Here is a 20,675-nt window from a genome sequence, read left to right as displayed (position 1 = left end):
TCAGCCCTAAATGATGTGTCATACTAAAGAGGACAAGTATCATTGATGACTTGATCATACCTCTCTAGCATCCTGCTTCTAGAACTCAACACAGAACACTCAGTACTACAGTAAAAAACCCTCAAGGACACACATGGATGTTTACTAGGAAATGCACCTGAGAAAAAAAGGTCATTCCTGAGAAACAGATCTTGACTACTGAAAACCAACAAAGTATCCAACTCAGACAGCTCAAACTAAGAGCCGCATCCATGAGGGTAGAAGCCGCTATGAACTGAATAAAAACCATGATTGTTTTAAAAGTGATGTTAATATGCAGAAACAATACAACAACATTAGACAAATATTCCTTTGTTACGGCAGGGAGAGCTTACAGGCAGGCAGTACATTATCACAGAATTATAGACACATTAAAGACACACACAGACACACTGGAGAGCTTCATGCTTACAGCCTTTACCTCTATCCGTTCAGCCCCAGATAAGGAGAGGATTTCTATTGTTTTTCATGACAGAACGGCTCCATTTCTGTTTTTGGAGAGAGAAATGCAACATGGACGCCCCACTCTGAGAGGTTGCATGGTCATTTACCGCCCTGGAGAAGCCACTGTAGCCTCAGGGAGCCACAGAGAAAGAAAGAAAATTACATTGTTTTAATCTCTTGTGGAAAGATTCTGCGTGTAAACCAAGACAATCTGTCGGTACTAAATGTGATGTGTAGGATAGGACCAGCAGTAGTTCACGATTTTGCAGGTGTTTTGCAGGTGTCGGAAGGAGAGGGGACATTCGCCCATAACTTGCGAGAGAGGGAGGGTGGAGCTCCTCGTTCCAGTTTCGCTCCTCATTCTAGCATTTCTTGATGTCTTCTTTTTTTTTTTTTTTATTTAACCTGTTTTCTCCCCAATTTTGTGGTATCCAATTGTTTTAGTAGCTACTATCTTGTCTCATTGCTACAACTCCCGTACGGGCTCGGGAGAGACGAATGTTGAAAGTCATGCGTCCTCCGATACACAACCCAACCAACCCACTGCTTCTTAACACAGCGCACATCCAACCCGGAAGCCAGCCGCACCAATGTGTCGGAGGAAACACCGTGCACCTGTCAACCTTGGTTAGCGCGCACTGCGCCCGGCCCGCCACAGGAGTCGCTGGTGCGCGATGAGACAAGGACATCCCTACCGGCCAACCCCTCCCTAACCCGGGCGACGCTAGGCCAATTGTGCGTCGCCCCACGGACCTCCCGGTCGCAGCCGGTTACGACAGAGCCTGGGCGCGAACCCAGAGTCTCTGATAGCACAGCTGGCGCTGCAGTACAGCGCCCTTAACCACTGCGCCACCCGGGAGCATTTCTTGATGTCTTCTATTAACATTTATGGACCCAGAACTTAATCGAGCAGCTGACCAATTATGTGAGACTTTAGTTCTGGGTTAACCGAGATTACAGTCTGTCAGAACAGCCGTTTGATTATACTGCTTAACCAGTCCCTGAAAATTATCATATGCAGTGAGTTGCAACTATCAAGGGATGCTATTAAACCAGACAAAGCCTTATAATTCTTTAATCAGAATGCTTCTCTTATCATTGGGAGGGATGTTGACCGACTGAGACTGACCCTTTTACCTAAACACAGTCAGTGGAGATTCAGAACCAGAAGCATGACGATTCAGCTCGTTTGAGGATAATCCTCCCAACTCAACAACAAATGGACAGAGTCTGAAACCTGGCCTAAATCTCAATAGTTCTCCTGTTGTACTGGGAGCCAACAATGTATTCCTTTGCCGTGAAACGTATTCCGTTGCTTGTAGGTTACACACTGCCTGCCTTCAACCGTGGAGGTAAATATGATTTTCTGCATGCCTTTACAGTCATTACTATTCCACATCTGTGTGCTGATTGCTCTCTCGGCATGCGTACATGCATACCCCTTTGTGAGGAATACCTTTCGGAGCCATTGAGAAATTGTGGAGATAATCTACAACAGTTGAAAAATATGGAGTTTCGGCATGAAATAACAATAGCTCTTTGTATGGTGATTTTTTTCTTTGTTCTTTCCTCTAAAATGTGCTTAAGGCCAAACCTTAAACCACTCAGTCATAATGGTACAGTCAATGGTGGCTAGCAGCTAATTCCACCAGAGGAGCTGATGGGAATTCCTGGTGAGCTACTGTCCTAAAATAAGAGAGTGCTGTGGACTGCAACTGCTGTTATGTGGCTGGCTGTAGTCTGTAGGCTGGGTCTTGTGTGCTAGGATGCTAGCACGGGCACCCCACAGAGAAGAGTGATCAGTCATTACCTTTCAGCCTTCCAGCCACCTTCCAACCACAGCCAGTCCATAGACAGGGAGAAGGACCAGCCAGCCAGCCAGGCAGGCAGGGCTGGGGTGGGGGGGGGGGGGGGGGGGGGGGATAAGAGGGCTGAGGCACAGGGGTGGGAAAGAGCACAGCTGGAGCCTCTCTATATATTTACTCATGGCTAGTCCAATGATGTGTGCACACAGAGAGAGAACACAGGGGGAGCTTTTACCAAGCAGAAAGCTGTGAACTGTGATATGTCTGCCTTTTAGCACAAGGGGGACTTTCATTATGACAGAACAGCTATAGGCTACCACAGGTATCGCAAAATGGGTACAGGCCTAAACCCATAGATTTCATCCACCTTGAATGTTCTTTAAGAAACAAAGAAAATAGCTAAATCATGCATTGAACAAGCACAACGGCTAATCTCAGGTTTATTAATGGGAGATAAATAATGGGAGATAATATTTTAGCAGTGACTCAGTCAAACACCAACAATGAGTGCTATGGGTCATATTTTCCCGCTGGTCTGCAAGCTATCTTACTAATAGTGTTATAAATGCAAACAGGTCCTAGCACTGTATGCTAGGTTGAATCTTGTGGAGAAAAGGTATTGACATCATTTCAAAGGCTGTCAGTGGACCAGGGGCATCATGTGATGACAAAATAATCTATAACATGTGCATGGGAATGCCATAGTGGAATTCCCATGGACGGTGAAACAACATACAACATGACAGGTAACTATACTGAACAAAAATATAAGCGCAACATGCAACAATTTCAATGATTTTACTAAGTTACAGTTCATTTAAGGAAATCAGTCAACTTCACATGACTGGGCAGGGGTGCAGCCATGGGTGGAGCCAGGCCCAGCCAATCAGAATGTTTTCCCCACAAAACGGCTTTATTACAGACAGAACTACTCCTCAGTGTCATCAGCTGTTCGGGTGGCTAGCTCAGGCGATCCCGCTGGTAAATGTACATTTTTATTTCATTTTACCTTTATTTAACTAGGCAAGTCAGTTAAGAACAAATCATTTTTTACAATGATGGCCTACCCTGGCCAAACCCTCCACTAACCCGGATGACACTGGGCCAGTTGTGCACTGCCCTATGGGACTCCAGATCACAGCCGGTTGTGATACAGCTGGGATCAAACCTGAGTCTGTAGTGACGCCTCTAGCACTGCGATGCAGTGCCTTAGACCGCTGCGCCACTCTGCCCCCCAGAAGAAGCTGGATGTGGAGATCCTGGGCTGGCGTGGTAGTGAGGCCGGTTGGACGTACTGCCAAATTCTCTAAAACGATATTGGAGGCAGCTTATGGTAGAGAAATTAACATTAAATTCTCTGGCAACAGTTCTGGTGGACATTCCTGCAGTCAGAATGCCAACTGCATCTGTAGGACTGTGTTGTGTGATAAAACTGCACATTTTAGAGTGGCCTTTTATTGTCCCCAGCACAAGGTGCTCCTGTGAAATTATCATGCTGTTTAATCAGCTTCTTGATATGCCACACCTGTCAGGTGGATGGATTATCTTGGCAAAGGATAAATGCTCACTAACAGGGATGTAAAGAAATGTGCGTACAACATTTGAGTGAAATAAGCTTTTTGTGCGTTTGGAACATTTCCGGGATCTTTTATTTCAGCTCATGAAACATGGGACTAACACTTTAAATGTTGTGTTTATATTTTTCGCTCAGTATAGTTCATACATACCAGTAGTCAAAGGCCCATTCCCATTTTAAGAGGTTTAACCCCCAACTAATCTCAGCAATCCAGAACCAAATTAGACTCTAAGCCCCAACAGACAGGCCTGGTATGTTTTGTTTGACACAGCAGAACATGGGTAGTACAGTAAGTGCAGGGGTATTAGCATGTTATTTGGTGGTGACTGACTGGTGACCTTGCTGCTTTCCTCTTTGACTAAGTGCCATTTATTTTCTACTTGGCTTTTTATTCTCCTTGTTCGCGGATGGAAACCCTGACAACTGATGACAGCTGAAAACAAGCCTTATGCGTGTGTGAGTGTGCGTGAGGGCGTGCCTGTGTGTGTGTGTGCATGTGTGTTAATTAACCATTTCACTATCCTAAACAGCTATAGATCAGCTTGCAGTGAGTCATTAGTGGTGTGTTGTTGCCCCAGCTGTATAGTCTTTAAATACCCCAGTGATGGTAATTATTGTCTCTCCACAACAGCCATGTGTGTGTGTGTTTGTGTGTGCTCTGCTGCGCCCTCTGCACCACCGCCCCGGGCCTGCCTAGCCTGATGCGCTTTTGTTGATTGTCTGTCTGGGAGGGGGATCCTCCTCTGCCTTTATATCTCTCTCTCTCTCTCTCTCTCTTTCATCCCCCTCTCCCTCTCATCTCCCTTTCCTTCTCTCTCTTTCTCTCGCCCTCTCTTCATGCAGCTGTGACTGATGTTTTAACAAGACACAATAGGATCTGTTTAGCCACAAGCCAGGAAAAAAGGTTGCTCCTAGGTCCCTGGGGAAGAGGTTACTGTCGTGGAGGGGGGGCAGAAGGCGGGGGTGCCCTCTAAAATGAACAGGCTTTCTGCAGTCGTTATTTACCTGGCTGACACTATCAAATTGCCATTGTATTGTTCTGTTTTTCCATTAGAACCTTGACCTGTAACCAATCTATTATAGCAATAGTGAATTTGGAAAGAGTGGGACATCATATAAACTGGGACAGCTTAATCCTGACACGTTTTTATCTTGGTTTGACAAGAGAAAATCAAAACTATTGTTACTAAGCCCTTGCAGAGAAACCACATGATTAAAATCACATCACTTCATTGATGTGACATCATAGAGGGGGGCAGAGCAAGCTTCAAACGGGAAGCTCATCCCACAAAGCACACGGTAAGATCAGTGATATAGCTTTTTTCTGTTTTGATGTTAAAGTTCTAAAACTTTCATAAATAATGCACTGTGCCCTATTGTGATGTAAATGTGCATACTATGTACTGGTGCATTAAAATACATATAAGTTGCCAATATTATGTTTACATTTTGTAATAAATAAAAAAACATTTACCAACGCTTTACCAACCATTGCTAGCTAAAGTAGGGAGGCATGGAGTAGGTAAAGTGGGTCAGTCTTATATAGGCTTTTCCAATGGAGGAAAGAGATCCAGTTTACATTAGCGACCACCTGTACAGTACATAGTTTAGGCAGGGGTCTAGTTTTTCTAGTCCTAAATCCTTTACATTTTTTATTGTAGCACTTTTTGCATTCCTGTCTTCTGTAACCTCTTCAGGGATCTATCCAGCATATTAGTCAATTTCTGAAAACCTAAGATGTTTCCTAATCACACAAATTGAAATTGTCACTGGGGTACAATTAGTACTTTAATAATGGTGTCCCAGTTCATCTAACCTACTGTCCCAGTCTACCAAATGCAAACTAAAAATATGGTTTTGACAAATAGGTGTGTCATGCCTCCTGTGGATACAATATCAACATTTTTTGTTGTTCTTTTTTGTGATTAGGAAACATCTTGAGGATTTCAAAAATGTATCATGTGTTGGACTAATATGTTGGATAAATGTCAAAAGAGGTTACAGAAGACAGGAATGCAAAAAGTGTCCCACTTATTCCGAATTCCCGCTATGAGGCAGCCATATCGAGGGAGTTTGATAGTGGAGATTGAGTCATTTAATCAGTTTGTCATTTTCCACATTCTTTTTACATTAGAGAGATAATGGTGCTCTTGAAAGAAGGCAGCATTCCTCTGATCAAGGGCAAGTGCCAAGCAACTGATTTGATGTCAGTGCTTTCAAGGTGGAGGGGGGTACACGGTAGACCCTCCCCTCCATCAGTCCAATCAGAGCTACCTGAGCTGCTGCCCTGGGAAGGAGGGACACCGACCATCTCCAAATAAGATACACATGAAGCAATATTTATGGCGCCCTATGATTTTCATCCAAGTATAAAAATATAATATCTCCCGTCTGTCACAGTCACAAATATGTCGGCAGTGGAGCTTGTGCAAATAAGAAGCAAATTGATGACTCATACCAAAATCCAAAGGCCAGTATGTTAGAGATCCACTCAGCAACACAAGCTGTGTTTGCTACAGTAAATAGGCCTAACCTAAGCATTTTGAGAAGGACACAGATTAAGGAGCCTCAAACTTTACGGTCAACTTCAGTACATGGGTCTGCTCAGTTATGAAGTGTAACTGCATCTTGATTGGTATACTACACAAAAATAGAATATGAGTTATTACCGTAATCACCTAATGACTGTTCTCTAATGGCTTTTACTTAACTATTTGGAAGTCATTGGACCTAAAAGTCCTGATCTCAGCCAAAAGCTTAATGGAATGAACACAATTACACTCAGAGGAGAAAGGTAATGCCAACATGATTGCATTACGGTACGATGACAGTCTCAAGTAGGCATCAGCAATAGGCATTAGGGTGGCTGTCTCAAGTGTACATCAGCATAAGACTCCTCACCGACCTACCTGCCAGGGATATATGCTGCTTCAGCCTGAGTAAACTGCCCGTCTGTCTAATTACATCTAGTGCTATTGACTCTTTTAGTGAGCTACACTGTGTGTGTGTGTGTGTGTGTGTGTGTGTGTGTGTGTGTGTGTGTGTGTGTGTGTGTGTGTGTGTGTGTGTGTGTGTGTGTGTGTGTGTGTGTGTGTGTGTGTGGCCAGCTAGAGACATACTGTAGTGTAGGAGCCCACAGCAACATTTCCTGACCTTTGTCCACAGCACATCGCTTGATTAAATCCCTGTTAAGCTCTGAGAGGCACAGCATGAATAATCCACCTGTTAAGGCTATGATCACTCTTGTTGTTCAATGTCAAGCTTGTGTCTTGAAGCTCAGACACACCAGTAGGATTTTCAAAAGTTTGCCTTCCAGTCAATCTCTTTTATTTTCACACAGCAAAGACCTTGAAGTAGTCAGCCACTCAGCCTTGATAAAATACTCAAAACCAGAAGGTGACAGTACTGTTGTTTGTCAATGCATGTCTGTGTGTGTCTAGATTCTAATGTTAGCTAGCTAGCTGCGCTAATGTTACTATTTTGTAGAAACCCCTTGTTGATACTAGCCAGATGGCCACAGCTAGATAACTACCTAGCAAGACGACAAAGACAATTCACGCTCCATAATCCCATACTAGCTAGCTAATGTTAGCACAACATAGATAGCTAACGTAAACTCACTCACTTTTGTACATCGCCTTGGTCCGTACAATTGACCTTATTTTAGGCCAAAAAAACATAATACTTCCAGATCAACTGTAATGTCAATACCATTGTAAAGCACCCTTTCCAACAAAAGCCATTACGAGACCTCCACGGTGCCCATTTCTGCATGATTCAAGAAGGCAGTGAGCTCAGCCAGGTCTTTTTAAAAATGGCGGGTGGGTAAGCAAAACTATTGCGTGATAGTGAGAAGGAGAGATGTCGTGTGGGGAAACGGCTTTTTTTCACTCGATCTGTCCAACTTATCACCTTATCGCCTCTAAAATGAAAATAAAACACTATAAAGAGTTTATATAATGTGTCATTACATACCTATTTGAAGGTTTGTGTCAAATTCTTTAGGGCGGTGCTAAAGAGATCTTCAGAAGTAAACAGCGGCTTTGAGAGTCATGATCGCTTGCAGTGATAATGCAAAAAATGACTAGGTATCCCCCCCCTTACCCCTGTCACTGTCCATTTCTTGTTTTTAAACGATGAGAGAAGTGCTACACCTGGTGGAGAGAGATTGTAAGACAGAAATGGTTGCTTTATGCGTGCTGTATGTTACGACATGACACGTCCCGATGTAACGGAGGGTCAGTTTTTTCAACTTTTCTCCAATACTATAGAGCCATTACCATGTCGATCAACGCTTGAATAGAAACGTAGTTCACAACCCAGATTTTGAAGTCAACACAGTCGCTACAGTCCCATTAGTTTTCTCTGCAGCCTCGTTTGAATGTCTCGGTTGCGCACATTTGTACGGAATGGGGTGAGTTTACGTTAGCTAGCTAAGGACTCTGCACTAACTCAGCGGCTAACACAGGCAGCTGTTTCATGGAAACTAGCTAATCCATTGTGATTTAATTATAATATCAATACTAGCTGCAGTGGTTAGCTAGCTTGGAGGAAGTATTTAGTGTTGTATGTGTTGCGTCTGTGGTTTTAGCTAGCTACCATCCCATAGCCAACATTGCATATGAAGTGTTATTGTCTCATCCGTGGATGTACAGAGAAAATGCTCTCGTTTTTCCTTTTTGTTGTCTCTCCCGTTGGCTCCCCCAAGTGGGTGTTCATGCTCTCTGATTTGCTCAAAGTCAAGTTGTTGGCCACTTAACGAGCATTGCAATTCTACAAGTAGAAATGTTAGGTTCAGGGCCTCCCCGGTGGTGCAGTGGTCTGTGCTACCAGAGATTCTGGGTTCGCGCCCAGGCTCTGTCGCAGCTGGCCGCGACCGAGAGGTCCGTGGGGCGATGCACAATTGGTCTAGCGTTTTCCGGGTTAGGGAGGGTTTGGCCGGTAGGGATATCCTTGTCTCATCGCGCACAAGCGACTCCTGTGGCGGGTAGGGCGCAGTGCGCGCTAACCAGGTCGCCGGGTGCACAGTGTTTCCTCCGACACATTGGTGTGGTTGGCTTCCAGGTTGGATGAGCGCTGTGTTAAGAAGCAGTGAGACAAGATAGTAACTACTAACAATTGGATACCACGAAATTGGGGAGAAAAGGGGGTCAAATTTGAAGAGCACGTCCATAGATTTTCGCCTTGTCTGCTCAGGTAATCAAACCAGCAAACTTTCGGTTAGTGGCCCAATGCTCTAACCACTAGGCTACCGGCCGCCTACCTCATCTATACAGCATAAATTACCAATGATAAACTAAGATGTCCGTCCTATCAAGTGTTGTGAGTACTGAGTCACCTGAGACTGACAGACATCTCTCCTAGAGATGAACGTACTTTGGTGAGAAAAGTGCAAATCAATCCCAGAACAACAGCAAAGGACCTTGTGAAGATGCTGGAGGAAACAGGTACAAAAGTATCTATATCCACAGTAAAACGAGTCCTATTTCAACATAACCTGAAAGGCAGCTCAGCAAGGAAGAAGCCACTGCTCCAAAACTGCCATAAAAACGCCAGACTATGGTTTGCAACTGCACATGGGGACAAAGATCATACTTTTTGGAGAAATGTCCCCTGGTCTGATGAAACAAAAATAGAACTTCTTGGTCATAATGACCATCATTATGTTTGGAGGAAAAAGTGGGAAGCCGCCTGCCTTCAGGATCTCTTCAACTCTTTTGGTGTTCTGGTCCAGCTTTTGCAAGTCATTATGGGAAGTCAGGATGTCATCGACATAGGTATCCTCTTCAAGGATCCTACGTTCCTCCTCCAAGGTAAGCAAACATTGGCAGTTTGGCTGTCTCTCTCATAGCAAGCCGAAGAACACCATCCCAACCATGAAGCACAGGGGTGGCAGTATCATGTGGTGGGGGTGCTTTGCTGCAGGAGGGACTAGTGCACTTCACGAAATAGATGGAAAATTACGTGGATATATTGAAGCAACATCTCAAGACATAAGTCAGGAAGTTAAAGCTTGGTCACAAATGGGTCTTCCAAATGGACAATGACCCCAAGCATACTTCCAAAGTTGTGGCAAAATGGCTTAAGGACAACAAAGTCAAGGTATTGGAGTAGCCATCACAAAGCCCTAACCTCAATCCCATAGAAAGTTGGTGGGCAGAACTGAAAGCGCATGTGCGAGCAAGGAGGCCTACAAACCTGACTCCGTTACACCAGCTCTGTCAGGAGGAATGGGCAAAATTTATCCAACTTATTGTGGGAAGCTTGTGGAAGGCTACCCAAAATGTTTGACCCAAGTTAAACAATTTAAAGGCAATGCTACCAAATACTAATTGAGTGCATGTAAACTTCTCACCCACTGGGAATGTGATGAAAGAAATAAAAGCTGAAATTAACCATTCTCTCTACTATTATTCTGACATTTCACATTCTTAAAATAAAGTGGTGATCCTAACTGACCTAAGACAGGGAATATTTACTATGATTAATTGTCAGGAATTGTGAAAAACTGAGTTTAAATGTACTTGGCTTATGGTTTATGTAAATTCTGACTTCAACGGTATATTTACAGTACCTGTTAAAAGTTTGGACACACCTACTCCTTCAAGGGATTTTCTTTATTTTTACTATTTTCTATGAAATAACACATATGGAAAATGTAGTGACCAAAACAAGTGTTAAACAAATCAAAATATATTTTAAATGTTAGATTCTTCAAAGTAGCCACCCTTTGCCTTTTGATGACAGCTTTGCACACCTGGAATGCTTTTTCAACAGTCTTGAAGAAGTTCCCAAATATGCTGAGCACTTGTTGGCTGCGTTTCCTTCACTCTGCGGTCCAACACTTCCCAAGCTCATCCCAAACCATCTCATTTGGGTTGAGGTCAGGTGATTGTGGAGGCCAGGTAATCTGATGCAGCACTCCATCACTCTCCTTGGTCAAATAGCCCATGAACAGCATGGAGGTGTGTTGGGTCATTGTCCTATTGAGAAAGAAAGGATAGTCCCACTAAGCGCATTCCAGATAGATGGCGTATCGCTGCAGAATGATGTGGTAGCCATCCTGGTTAAGTGTGCCTTGAATTTAAAAGCAAAGCACCAACACACCTCTTCCTCCATGCTTCACGGTGGGAACCACACATATGGAGATCATCCGTTCACCTACTCTGCGTCTCACAAAGACACGGCGGTTGGAACCAAAAATCTCAAATTTGGACTCATCAGACCAAAGGACAGATTTCCACCAGTCTAATGTCCATTGCTCATGTTTCTTGGCCCAAGCAAGTCTCTTCTTCTTATTGGTGTCCTTTAAGTAGTAGTTTATTTGCAGCAATACGACAATGAAGGCCTGATTCACGCAGTCTCCTCTGAACAGTTGATGTTGAGATGTGTCTGTTACTTGAACTCTGTAAAGCATTTATTTGGGCTGGTAACTCTAATGAACATATCCTCTGCAGCAGAGGTAACTCTGGGTTTTCCTTTCCTGTGGCGGTACTCATAGCCACAGATTCATCATTTCCCCTTGATAGTTTTTACAACTGCACTTGAAGAAACTTTCAAAGTTCTTGAAATTTTCCGGATTGACTGACCTTCATGTCTTAAAGTAATGATGGACTGTTGTTTCTCTTTGCTTACTTGAGCTGTTCTTTCCATAATATGGACTTGGTATTTTACCAAATGGGGCTATCTTCTGTATACCACCGCTACCTTGTCACAACACAACTGATTGGATGAAACGCATTAAGGAAAGAAATTCCACAAATGTACCTTTAACAAGGCACACCTGTTAATTGAATGCATCCCAGGTGACTACATAATGAAGCTGGTTGAGAGAATGCCAAGGGTGTGCAAACTGTCATCAAGGCATAGGAAGCCTACTTTGAAGAATCTCAACTATAAAGTATATTTTGATTTGTTTAAAATTAATGTAGTAACCAACACTTTTTTGGTTACTACATAATTCCATTTGTGTTATTTCATAGTGTGATGTCTTCACTATTATTCTACAATGTAGAAAATAGTTAAAGTAAAGGAAAACCCTTGAATGAGTAGGTGTGTCCAAACCTTTGACTGGTACTATAAATATATATTTTTTATATTATGGCATTAATTCGTGTCACATATCAGTTTGCAAACAATGTAAAAATGTATCCTTGAGTTAATAAAGCCCCATACAAACATGGTCTCTTTCTTGAGTAAGGAAGCTCCAAAATGCAGGTCTAGCTCAGTACTTTCTGTGATGAGGGGCAGCCAACAAAAGAACAGAGCGTAGGAGTTGGAGTTGGAAATCTTCTCTAGTTGTGCCGTGATTGGCTCAGTGTTCTGCCATTCATGGGGATACTATGTTACCGCAGAATCTACAAGCTAGGCAGTTCAAGCCCCCTTGGCTGCTGCCATAGATTTACAGTAAAAGTGCCCGTCCAAGAAGGCTCAAGGTCATTGGCCACAGACAAAATGTCAAATCACGTTTTATCTACCGTAGCTCATGTCAACATCATACTTTCAATATCTTAGCTAGCAAGCTAGCTAGCTAGACAAGCAGTCATCATCATGAATCACATCGATAATCTACTGGCAAATTGCAAATTCAAAATGAGTGGTTTGGAAGGAATCAGTAGCTAACTGCGAGCATCGCAAAGCAATCTCTATTTTGCTTCCCTTGTCTGCTATTTGGTGGAGAGGGTGTGTGGTCCAAGTCTGGGTTTAAGGATTTAAAGCGTCTGAAAACATTGGCCATGCGGTCAATCCAGCATGATTTCATCCAGAGAATGCCAGACTTTGATGACAAAGTTTGATGACAAAATAGAGCACATACAACAGATCTACCACTTCTTAGACTTGCTTTTAATAAGGAATGACAGATCTATAAATGACATTTCTGTGTGATTTTGTTCGGATCGCCCAAAAAGTTACATATTGCAACTTTAAAAAGGTACTTCTGACTCTATAAAACCTCTACCGCTCTTGGGCCCTATCAAACCAGTGAAACGCCAGGAGCTTAGTCATCATTTACCCATGCTGCTCCCTAAAGGCTGGAGTGCACCTGCTCCTCCTGCTCTACCAAAATTATGATACTACGCTTTAGTCCTACATTAAGCCTTAGCACATAAGCATAAGCAACATAAGCGGTCGCTCATGGCACCAGGCCGCTTGGTTCTGCATCAGCTATTTTTCTCTTGAAATGTCAGTCACTGACTGTCACTCAATTAGTCTTGTCAGATAAACTAATTTAGATTCGTAAGTTAGTCTAGCCAGCTATCTAAACTTGTAGCAATCATAGCCGAATACAAACCTGGCACGCAGGGCGCATATCCAGGGGCCCTGACCTCCAGGGGGCCTCCATTGATTTTTTTTGTCTCTCACTTAGATGTCATAAACATGGCATAAGTCATGTTGTAAAGAAGTGGAGGAAATTAGCTTTAAAACTGATCTCCACCCCATGGAAAAATGGGTAGAATTGTAATAAATTTGCTGTAAAACTGCTAATTTTTTCTCTCTGCCCAATGACAAAATTTGCAGAACTGCAGGAGAGGGGGGTGACCACTAAAATGTTTTGCCCCTGAGGAGTGGTGTAGTGCTATTTGTTTAGGTGTTTAGGCACCCCCCCCCCCCCCCCCCCCCCATTTATTGATATTTTTTATGATGTCATCATTTCTCAATCAAAGTTTGTACCGACAGATGTAGCCTATTGAATATCATTATATACTGAACAAAAATATGAACGCAACATGCAACAATTTCAACAATTTTTATGAGTTACAGTTCATATAAGGAAATCAAATCAAATGTTATTGGTCACACACACATATTTAGCAGATGTTATTGCGGGTGTAGCGAAATGCTTGTGTTCCTAGCTCCAACATTGCAGTAGTCACAACAATACACATAAATCTAAAAGTAAAATAATGGAATTAAGAAATATATAAATATTAAGACGAGCAATGTCAGAGTGGCATTGACTAAAATACAGTAGAATAGAATATGGTATATACATATGAAATGAGTAAAGCAGTATGTAAACATTATTCAAGTGACCAGTGATTCCAAGTCTATGTATATAGGGCAGCAGCTTCTAAGGTGCAGGGCTGCGTAACCGGGTGGTAGCCGGCTAGTGATGGCTATTTAAAAGTCGGATGGCCTTGAGATAGAAGCTGTTTTTTAGTCTCTCGGTCGCAGCTTTGATGCACCTGACCTCGCCTTCTGAATGATATCGGGGTCAACAGGCCATGGCTCGAGTGATTGATGTCCTCATGTGACATCGGATAATGTAGGTATCATCGAGGGCAGGCAGTGTGCCCCTGGTAATGCGTTGGGCAGACCGCACCACCCTCTGGAGAGCCCTGCGGTTGCTGCCGGTGCAGTTGCCGTACCAGGTGGTGATACAGCCAGACAGGATACACTCAATTGTACATCTGTAAAAGTTCGTGAGGGTCTTGGGGGCCAAGCCAAATTTCTTCAGCCTCCTGAGGTTATTTTCCTGTCACCACTCCGCCAGGGCCCTCAGCTCCTCCCTGTAACCTGTCTCGTCATTGTTGGTAATCAGGCCTACTATGGTTGTGTCGTCTGCAAACTTGATGACTGAGTTGGAGGCGTGTGTGGCCACACAGTCATAGGTGAACATGGGAGTACAGGAGGGTCTGAGTACGCACCCTTGATGGGCACTTGTGGTGAGGATCAGTGAAGTGGAAGTGTTGTTTCCTACCTTCACCACCTGGGGGTGGCCCGTCAGGAAGTCCAGGACCCAATTGCACAGGGCGGGGTTCAAACCCTGGGCTCCGAGCTTGATAATGAGCTTGGAGGGTACTATAGTGTTGAAGGCTGAGCTATAGTCAATGAACAGCATTCTAGGTATTCCTCTTGTCCAGGTGGGATAGGGCAAAGTGCAGTGGAATGGCGATTGCATGGTCTGTGAATCTATTGGGGCGGTAAGCAAATTGAAGTGGATCTAGTGTGTCAGGTAAGGTTGAGGTGATATTATCCTTAACTAGCCTCTCAAAGCACTTCATGATGACATAAATAAATGCTACGGGGCGATAGTAATTTAGTTCAGTTACCTTTTCTTTCTTGAGTACAGGAACAATGGTGGACATCTTGAAGCAAGTGGGGACAGCACACTGGGTTGGGAGAGATTGAATATGTCTGTAAACACTCCAGCCGGCTGGTCTGCGCATGCTCTGAGGATGCGGCTAGGGATGCCGTCTGGGCCGACAGCCTTGAGAGGGTTAACACGCTTAAATGTCTTACTCACATCGGCCACGGAGAACGAGCGCTCACAGTCCTTGGGAGCGAGCCCCATTGAATGCACTGTGTTATCCTCAAAGTGGACAAAAAAGGTGTTTAGCTTGTCTGGGAGCAAGACGTCGGTGTCAGCGACTTGGCTGGTTTTCCCTTTGTAATCCGTGATTGTCTGTAGACCCTGCCACATATGTCTCGTGTCTGAGCCGTTGAATTGCAACTCCACTTTTTACCTGTTGACTAGGCCCTAATCTATGGATTTCACAAGAATTGACAGGGGCGCAGCCATGGGTCACTCATCACTCAGTCGTGAATGAGCACCCAAAAAGCTAGAGACAGTGTAGTGCCGAAATCTCCCTGTTCTATGTTTAATATAACACACATACATTATTCATTTTGGTTGCCTATCCTGACGTGAAGTTTGTTCTATAGGAAGTATTTGACTCTGATGTGTGACACAGAAAGTATTTGACTCCAGCCACAAAATTAAGGAAATTAGAAGATTCTGGAAGGGGGGAGATTTTCGGCACAAGACCGGCCCTGGTACCGTTGATGACAGACTGCAGCCTGCTCTAAAGCAGAACTCCCCAGGTGAGATTACAGCTCAGTGGGGCAGCTGTTTCCATTCCTGACACCTTTTATTCAGGTAATGCGGTTAAGTTATTTACAGGCACGCATGCAGCATAAATTGCTTTGTTGATGACCTTTCCTGCAGCTCTCACTGCCCCCTCACCTAGACAGGGTTTTACGAGATAGATAGGTCGTAGACACAACACTGAGACCACACAGACCGATTAAAGTAGCCTATAAATGGTCCTACAGCTCCCCAGTCAAATTATACTCATCTGATAACAATTTTCAAGACAGAGCTACTGGTCAGCAGCCCATGGAGCCCTATACTCTCATCTTGGCATGGACAAAGGCAAACTGTTCCTGTTGTCACCTTTTTTCGGAATGAGCACTAATGAGTGGAAAGGTGAGACTACTCTACTGTACAGTGCATGCATAACGGCTGTATAATTGTTGCCCTCCCAACAATAGAATAATAATATAACGCAATAAAATCATCCCAAATAGGTGACACATTCAGTCACAAAACAATATAATATAAAGCCTATCGTTTACTTCGACATTAGCTACAATCACAGCTCGCTTTGTTCCGTATCCCTCAATAGAAAACCGCTACTGTAATCAGCATGGGACATTATCTTGCAAAATTGCTACAGCCAAAGAAGTATGTATATTTGATAGGCCTACTTACATGTATAGTAGTAGGCTACTTTTCAAAGTAGCACCTCAGAGAATCGAGCAGATTTCCATTCCAAATGGTCCGAATCCCGGACCAACAGTGTCACTTGCAGCTAAACTCGCTTGTCTGCGCTTTGGCTTTCATCGATTTGCTGACGTTTTAACGCTCTATTTTTTCTTCTTCAAATTCACGAGATATAATAGGTATATTTGTATCTTTGTTGCGCGAGCATTTTTTGGGAACACTCGTGTCCCCAATGTATAACGCTGTAATACAGCACGCTTCACTAACGAAGTCTCCTTGGAAACAGGACGGGGGGAGGGGGGGATTTTGCATAGGCTACACAAAAATCCAACACATTTAAGATAATGTCCAGTGGCAATTAAAAATGTGTTATACTGTATATCACACTGTTACATTGTGTTGTTGCTTTGTTTAATTTATTACACTGACACTATTGTCACCAGGCCTATAAGCAGGTTATGCTCCATTCAGCTCGTAATAGTAGATGAAACCTGGTCATGAATGGACATATCTTAGTTGTAAAGTCAGCCACTCAGCCTGCAATATGCTGTTACACAGCCTGACACTGGAGCCTATGGTGAAAAAAGGGGCAGGGGTATTCTCTCTCTCCCTGCCAGGCTATTAACTTACTGCACATGGAGGATCCTCCTTTGTGGCCCATCAATATCATTAGGGAAAGTTCAACATTGCTGCTGGGATAGTTCAAGGGCAATCCCTGGCAACTGATATCACCATAGGATTGCCTTTGTTTCCTTCCATTCAAACAGCTTCTATCTCAAGGCCATCAGACTGTTAAACAGCCACCACTAACATTGAGTGGCTGCTGCCAACACACTGACACTGACTCAACTCCAGCCACTTTAATAATGGGAATTGATGGGAAATGATGTAAATATATCACTAGCCACTTTAAACAATGCTACCTTATATAATGTTACTTACCCTACATTATTCATCTCATATGCATACGTATATACTGTACTCTATATCATCGACTGTATCCTTATGTAATACATGTATCACTAGCCACTTTAACTATGCCACTTTGTTTACATACTCATCTCATATGTATATACTGTACTCGATACCATCTACTGTATCTTGCCTATGCTGCTCTGTACCATCACTCATTCATATATCCTTATGTACATATTCTTTATCCCCTTACACTGTGTACAAGACAGTAGTTTTGGAATTGTTAGTTAGATTACTTGTTGGTTATTACTGCATTGTCGGAACTAGAAGCACAAGCATTTCGCTACACTCGCATTAACATCTGCTAACCATGTGTATGTGACAAATAAAATTTGATTTGATTTGATTTGATTTTCATGTTGACAGAAGCCCTACTGCTTTCCTTTCACATGGATGGAGCTCTCGTCATGGATACCATACACTAATATGGTAAAGATGCAGTAGGCCTATGCCAAGTTTTTGGTTGGGTCTACCAAAAGTACTGCACTGTACACATTTGCACCATAAATTAGCAAAGAATCTCTCTCTCTCTTTCCCTCCCCTTTAATTTACATTTCAGTGTTCTCCACTCCACTCTATAGGCCTTTTACCCTTCTACCTCACCTCATCCTTTCTCTTTCATTATATTGCCAATTGTCTCTCTCATTCCCTCCCTCCCTCCCTCTCTGTCTCGCTACCTCCCTACCTCTCTGTCTCCCTCCCTCCCTCTCTGTCTCTCTCCCTCCCTCCCTCCCACTCTACCTGGTTGTCATTTACAGGAACACACCACACTTGACGTCATTCTCCAACAACATGGTCCAGACGAAGCTGATGGGATTGGCACTTCAACCTTTTCAGCTCGTTGAGGTGATTCGGGCATATACAGTTACAGTGACCAATGTTGTCATATGAATGTGGTCTTGACTTGCATAATCTTCACATTCTCTTTCTCTACAATTGATCCTCTAGCTAGCCTACTGTTTAAATGGGGTACATAGGCTATGGTTTATGCAGACAGCAAAAGTACAGACATAGCAGGCATTAAAGGATTAGGATTCATTAGCAGATTAGGAAAGGAAAAGAGCTTATTATTACCACAACAAGGCTTTCGGGTTAGAGCCCGGCCCCATAGGCTCAGCTATTCCATCGTCATAGTAGCAAATGACTGTAACTAATTCATTACTTAGACCAGCTGTTCAAAGTATTGGCCTACTAGGCTACTGTATCTCTCTCATTGTCTTAAGAATCACAACTCTTTTTTAACAATGCAAACAATGCTGTTCTGTATTATGAAATACTTGGCTATATGCTGTATGTTGTCTTTAATAACATTAAAAGCTCTAAGAGTTGAAAAGGGTAAAAGGCCCAGTGCAGTCAAAAACATTATTTTTGTGTTTTATTTTTGTGTTTTATTTCATATTACAACAGCTGATGAAACTAACACTGTAAAAGTATGAAAAACATTGTGCAGTGTTATTTCCTGATAGTTGCTGGTTGAGAATACAATCTACACAGTACCTTCTAATCAGAAAGTTTGAATAGTTTTGGCTTTCCATGGCATCTATTAAATTGGTTAATAGACTAATAACAAAAATAACCTCTCTGCCAGCAAGTTTTCAGTTAGAGTTTTTTGCTAAACAGCTATTTTGCCTATTTTAATGGAAATCTATTACATTGAGGTAGCCTACTTAATTGTTACCCAGAAATGATTTGATATTGATATAAAAACGTCTGAATTGGGCCTTGGCTGTGTTTGTTTGTCTACTTATTATAGGCCCATCAAATCTTTGGAGCAGGCCATCGACGACTCCTCTCCATCACACTCTGTTCTGTGTGATGTTGTCATATACACTACATGACCAAAAGTATGTTGGACACCTGCTCGTTAAACATCTCATTCCAAAATCATGGGCATTAATATGGAGTTGGTGCCCCTTTTGCTGCTATAATAGCCTCCACTCTTCTGCAAAAGCTTTCCAATAGATGTTGGAACATTCCTGCGGGGATATGCTTCCTTTCGGCCACAAGAGCATTAGTAAGGTTGGGCACTGATGTTAGGCAATTAGGCCTGGCTCGCAGTCAGCATTCCAATTCATTCCAAAGGGGTTCGATGGGGTTGAGGTGAGGGCTCTGTGCAGGCCAGTCAAGTTCTTCTACACACATCTCAACAAAGCATTTCTGTATGGACCTCGCTTTGTGCACAGGGACATTCTCATGCTGAAACAGGAAAGGGACTTCCCCTAACTGTTGCCACAAAGTTGGAAACACAAAATTGTCTAGAATGTCATTGTATCCTGTAGCGTTAAGATTTCCCATCACTGGAACTAAGGGGCCTAGCCCGAACCATGAAAAAAAGTCCCAGACCATTATTCCTCCTCCACCAAACTTTACAGTTGGCACTATGCATTGGGGCAGGTAGCGTTCTCCAGGAATTCGCCAAACCCAGTTTAGTCTGTCGGACTGCCAGATGGTGAAGCGTGATTCATCACTCCAGAGAATGTGTGTCCACTGCTCCAGAGTCCAATGGCGGCAAGCTTTACACCAGTCCAGCTGACGCTTGGCATTGTGCATGGTGATCTTAGGCTTGTGTGCAACTGCTCGGTCAAGAAAACCCATTTCATGAAGCTTCCTATCAACAGTTCTTGTGCTGACCTTGCTGCCAAAGGCAGTTTGGAACTCAATATTGAGTGTTGCAACCGATGACAGATGATTTTTACGCTCTACACGCTTCAGCACTCGTCAGTCCTGTTCTGTGAGCTTGTGTGGCCTACCACTTTGCAGGTGTAGCTCCTAGACATTTCCACTTCACAATAACAGCACTTTCAGTTGATGGGGCAGCTCTAGCAGGGCAAAAATTTGACGAAATTGATTTGTTGGAAAGGCGGCATCCTATGACGGTGCCATGTTGAATATATAGTATATATATTTTGTATATATAGTGTAGAAGCTCCATAAATATAAAACACTTGTAAGGTTATAACACAGAGTTTCAAAACCCAGAGGCGCAACATCGTGAGACTCCCGGGAATGTTTACGAAACAGACCAGGCCGGTGTTTGGGGTTTGATAAGTCAATGAGAGAAGTAAAAGATTCTTCATTAGTTGTGAATTGTCTCAAAATCTAAACGCACAACTTAGATTTCACACAATGTCTTAAGTAGTTGAACATGTTATTACTCCAACGTCGTGAAAGTGACAATATGAAACATTTCATTTTCGTAAAAATCTACTTTATATCGAAGGAGTGTCTTTGATTTGACGGCCTGCACATGTGCGGTTAGGCACGAGACGACCGTTAGACTTTTTTATTTTTTATTATTATGAATAAAACAAACACAAAAACAGAAATA

General features: G+C 43.1%; 1 protein-coding gene and 1 long non-coding RNA gene across 2 annotated transcripts in view; one reads left to right on the top strand and one right to left on the bottom strand.

Moving 5' to 3' along the window:
* LOC110520279 overlaps window positions 1-16,647 on the bottom strand; it is a 70,587-nt gene extending 53,940 nt beyond the window's left edge. The window contains exon 1 of the mRNA XM_021597468.2: window positions 16,361-16,647. The gene's annotated coding sequence lies outside the window, so the exon portion shown is untranslated. The remainder of the gene's footprint in view (window positions 1-16,360) is intronic.
* On the top strand, window positions 15,386-19,066 carry LOC118963713. The gene is made up of 3 exons (XR_005050883.1): window positions 15,386-16,075; window positions 17,714-17,776; window positions 18,106-19,066. It is a non-coding gene; the product is annotated as an uncharacterized LOC118963713 (long non-coding RNA).
* The last annotated feature ends 1,609 nt before the right edge of the window (window positions 19,067-20,675 follow it).

Source organism: Oncorhynchus mykiss, chromosome 3 (assembly GCF_013265735.2).
Source record: "Oncorhynchus mykiss isolate Arlee chromosome 3, USDA_OmykA_1.1, whole genome shotgun sequence".
Lineage (NCBI taxonomy): Eukaryota > Metazoa > Chordata > Actinopteri > Salmoniformes > Salmonidae > Oncorhynchus > Oncorhynchus mykiss.
The sequence above is the reverse complement of the archived record's forward strand: the minus strand, read 5'-3'. Positions and strand labels throughout refer to the sequence as shown.